This window comes from Pinus tabuliformis, chromosome 9 (assembly GCF_031772625.1).
Source record: "Pinus tabuliformis cultivar Carrire ecotype Pingquan chromosome 9, CPIR1, whole genome shotgun sequence".
NCBI lineage: Eukaryota > Viridiplantae > Streptophyta > Pinopsida > Pinales > Pinaceae > Pinus > Pinus tabuliformis.
The window spans coordinates 1473714217-1473718938 of record NC_142307.1 but is presented as its reverse complement, the minus strand read 5'-3'; the positions used below and the strand labels follow the sequence as shown (position 1 = coordinate 1473718938).

Below are 4722 nucleotides of genomic sequence, written 5' to 3'. Positions count from 1 at the left end.
ATATTGATTGTTGTGCCATGCTTGCGACCTTTTTCTGGTGATGTCGAAGGTTTTTATTTGTGTTTTTGGGTTTTCTTAGCTATGTGAACATCCATCACACTCTCACACAAAGTTGTAAGCATTGTCACGCAAGTGTAGTCATGGTCGTCCGAAGGTCTATCCCAAGTGTTGCACTTGTCGCTTCCACCTATAAACACTCTGACAGAGGATCATGATTTGCTATGTTGTCCCGGTACTTAGTGTTTCCATGTTTTCAAAGTAGGCTAAGTGTGTGATCACAATGTCGAAGACATCACAAGTTCACTTGCCTCTCACACTAAGCCAGTTCCCTGAAAATCTCTTGACGAGACAACTTAACTTCCTAGACCTCGACTGATATACTCAGCATGGTCTCAGCCCTTGTGGTGTTGCTCTGCTGCCCAGAACTACACAAAACTTGAGGATGTCCTCTGTGGCAGCCTGCACTATGCAATCTTGGAAGTGAGCAAGTTTATTATCTCCCAAAACTGCGCAGAAGTTGTCACTAGGTCTGATCCAATCTGCACTTCCTGCAACACCACTCATCAAGCCTCCCTCTGGTCTACTAGAAAATGTGAACTACAGTGTGACCCGGGGCTACACTGCTCTCCAAAACTGTGTAGACATGTGAGTCAGGCCTCTGTTGCATAACACTACACTATTCCAAGAAACTACACAGATCTGACTGGCAGGCCCCCTGTTGGCTTGCTCTTCCCTGCCTCTGAAAATTACACAGTTTTGACTGGAACTCTCCTTGCTTCCCCACTCTAAACTAATCCTGGAAAATGCGTAGCAACTACCTGTCTGACATTGTCTCTCAGAAATGCACAGTTATGACCAGCAACTCCCCGCAGCATGATCCAGCCTTTCTCTGGAAAACTGCGCAGAAATTTTTTTTAGTGCCTCCTGCTACCCGCTCTGTCTTCCTCAGAGAAATTGCGTAGATTCCTAGCTGGACCCCCAGATGACTTGCCTAGTATTCACCCTAAAAATTGTGCAGAATTTCCCAACAGTTTCCCTAGACACCCTAGCTTGTCTTCCTCCCAAGAACTGCACATTCCTTCCTAGTTGGGTTCCACCTTGCAGCTTTCATTGTTGTCTTGGATTGCAAATCTGCCTATCAGTTACCTCTGCACAATTTTTCCTAACAGTCCTCTTGAGCCTCTCATCCCGGCCTCATATGTGCTCTGCACAGTTTCAGTGTCTTTTCCTCCCTTCCGGTCACCTCGACCTGAAACACAAGAACAATGCATCATGCTAGACTAAGAGGTTTTGGATTTGATGTCATCAAGTCATGAGTAAATTGCAGGAACAGGTACACTGATGAATCATGGTGTGATGACGAACAAGATGAAAAAGGAGTACATGCTAGCAGATTTTCTTCCAGTTGAACGTACACATGAAGCACATCAAACAACAAGCGAAAGAAACACATGCATGGAACCATATTGCAAAGAACAAGACCATTGAAGACCCTACGGCACCAAGCTATGTGTAGATGAAGAAAAATTACATTCAAGGACACATCCATCACTTAACAGCACAACAACTTGACATGGACACCATAGTCAGCCAGTACATGTCAATAGTGTCATGTCGAGTTGTGATATGAGTTGTCTCATCCATCTCACTACTATGATCAATGTCTGTTGTAATCAAATGTAATGTAAAGTGGGATTCCGAGTGTCATTAGTGGAATGCAAACATTCACATGTAATGTAAAGAGTTATATGTAATGAAGTTGAAGATTCATGAGGGTAGTCCAAGAGTCACAAAGGGAATTTCAAGGGTCACCCCACCATTTGCTATACATAGAACCTCATAACTCATAGAACATGCTTTTGAGAGCCAATATTTTGCTAGGCATTGCTTAGAGAGGGCTTGGAGAGTATTGTGACAAAACTTGCTTCTCCACAGTGCAGAGCAAGTACATGTCTTTGGAGGAATAGGCAGTGTTGACTGTAACGTTCGACTATTGGGGCTAATGGATGTCATGGTTGTATGTATGGATAGAACTTTTGCTTTATATAATATAACAGAGTTATCATGTCTTCATGCATATGTTTTTGTCCCGAAATGTCAACATGAGAATTCTCTGTTTTTTTAGTTACCCTTCGCTTAGTTCCTGTGGCTAATTGAACTAGCCAAGGTTTTTGAAATTTAATACTTTGTAATTGACATTCTTCTATAATTATTGGGCTAATATATCTCAAACTAGCACCTCGATCAATCAGAATAGAAACAAGTTTTTTAGCAATCTTACCTTCACATTCTATCATGGTGGGTTGATATTCCGCTTGATGGTCATCCAACGTTGCATTGATCCTAGGCATGCTTCTTGCCACCTCCCCAACCGTATATGTGTCTTTCAAATTAAATTATTTATGATAACCTTACCATAAATCTAAACTCATTATATTATATTACTCGACTATGGTTCAATGGCGTACTTAACCATTACCACAAGAGGTTAGGCATCGGGTTTACACATTGCAATTCGATTAAATTCGACTGTGTTGTCAGGCATTTTAATATTATTATTACTATATGGTTATTTGAGAGTCTGACACTTGTTTCACCCTCCTTCATTCGACCATCATCTACTAATTCGATGGTCAGGCTCCCGACGGAGGGTTTGAGGTAACCGATTCCCCCCCCCAAACCCGACATTTAGCGGCATTCGTTCATTGAGGGTATGGTGATTCGTGCTCTGCAACCAAGTGGGGTTTCAGTTCCGCCTGAACTGAAATAGGTAAGGACTCAGGTCTTTTATGCACCTTTTGTTGGTTAATACAATTCCACATTTCACTGTATGTTCAAATTGATTCTTATTGCTTAGGTTTTTGCACAGTGTCTAGCTGTGGGGGTTTCTTCTCCACCATTTTCCGACTGTTATTCTAACCAGAGTATTGGTGGACCAAAACATGAGACTGATTGTGCCCATCTTAAGTATTTGATCTAGTACTTATTTATTTTAAGGAGTTTGGGTTACTGTGGCTAACATGACCTATGGATTTAGTGATTAATGATGATGGTTTCCTCACCGTGACAACAGCATTGTGACAATTCTCCATGTCTCTGGATTACCCCAAGTGTTGCTTCAGGTAACAATCCTCTGCCTAAATATTCTATGTTTCTTTTTTGAGCAATTATGCTTAAGCTAATTCACGGTTATTGATTGTAGGTGAGGGTTTTGGTTTTTGTGTTCCAGATTCATCTATGTGCATCTAGGCTATTGATATTGTTCTTATCTTGTGGATACCTTTTCTAGGTTGGTCCTATGTTCTATATAATGACATCCTCAGTACTTTGTGACTTATTCTTAGTCGGCTTGTGTTGTTGGTAACTCTTTCGATGTTTCCCATGGACAGGGTTAGTACTTCTAGTGTGGAAACCCTAGTAGTGCCATGGACCCTGTTAAGGTTGTCTCATTTATTAGCCCCCAAGTAATTGGGCATATGTTTTTACTTGTAGTTTTCTATACGACTATACAGGGTTAATGGAAACAGGTTTTTCTTTTGAGTGTTGTACATAAACAATGGTTCTTGCTTAACCGAAGTTTGGGTCCAACTGAGAGACCTCAAAATTTCTTTTATGGTTTAATGTTGTATGAGCTAGGTCGAAAAGCTTACAATTATGGCTATAAAATTGACAATTGTCATTCTGTTAAGAAGAAATGGTTTTGTAACAAGTTTGCAAGGATCTCGAATGACTTACTTCGCCCTAGATTCTTGGGTTCTTTTCTTGAAACATCTAAATTAATATTTATGCTTCATATTCAATTTTTCCATTAACTTGCAGATGTTCTGGAATGTACAGTGGTTTCTCTAGTAAAATTCTAAGTCGATTACTTAATATACTTGAGTGATGTAGTATCTTAACAGAAATTATTATTTGTTTAAAGAAACTCTTGTTACCTAACTACAACTACTTAATGGCCTGAAACTAGCTTTCGAGTCCTCTTCACTTTGTATGCTTGCTAAATATTGCAATATTTATAATAGTTTCCAGCACATTCGGTAAGAACAAAGTTGTTTTTTTTGTTGTTGTTCATAATACTTAAAACATATGCTTAAAATAATTATTCAAATTTATGTATTTGTTTACTCACACTATGTCTTAATAGAGATCGTTTTCAATTTAACCACAGGGTTTGTTTTTTGTCTAAACAAAGTTCATCAATGGAACAAGAATTAAAGAAAACCCTGAAGGAATTAGTTATGTTACATATTATTTTTCTATTTAATCACAGAGTTTACTTTCTGTCTAAACATTGTTCATTAGCAGAGACAAATAATTTAACAAACCCTGAGAACTGAATTCCTGTACTTATCTTTTTCTCTTTGTTTGAACGGTTTCCCTTCTATTTATGGAAGACCTCACCACCTAGCCAAGAGTCTGGCTATGACGTCTAGACTCTCCCCCGAGATCTTCTCCTCTAGACAATGCTATACACTGAGTAGATTGAGTCACTCTGAAACATCAAGATTGTAAGTCCAGTTTCGAGTCCTTACCCTTTTTGGGTTGTTTCCAAGGATCCCACTGGTTTATTTCACCCAGCTCAAGGAGGTTCTATGGAATAATTGGAAGTCCTTGCCTTCTCAATCAATTTTCCTCTTTTCCTCCTAGATTCTTCCAACCCCCGGGCATTCTCAAATCCCTCCTCTTGAAGGAAAGGGTGTGTAACCAACAATAATTGTCTCA

At 39.6% G+C, this 4722-nt stretch overlaps 1 long non-coding RNA gene across 2 annotated transcripts; it reads left to right on the top strand.

The window, feature by feature from the left end:
- Window positions 1-2574: 2574 nt before the first annotated feature.
- On the top strand, window positions 2575-3613 carry LOC149154182 (uncharacterized). 2 transcript variants are annotated; one of them, XR_016262830.1, is made up of 3 exons: window positions 2575-2770; window positions 2858-3122; window positions 3203-3613. It is a non-coding gene; the product is annotated as an uncharacterized LOC149154182 (long non-coding RNA). The 2 variants fall into 2 exon arrangements; XR_016262829.1 differs by having other exon boundaries at window positions 2579-2770; window positions 2870-3122.
- The last annotated feature ends 1109 nt before the right edge of the window (window positions 3614-4722 follow it).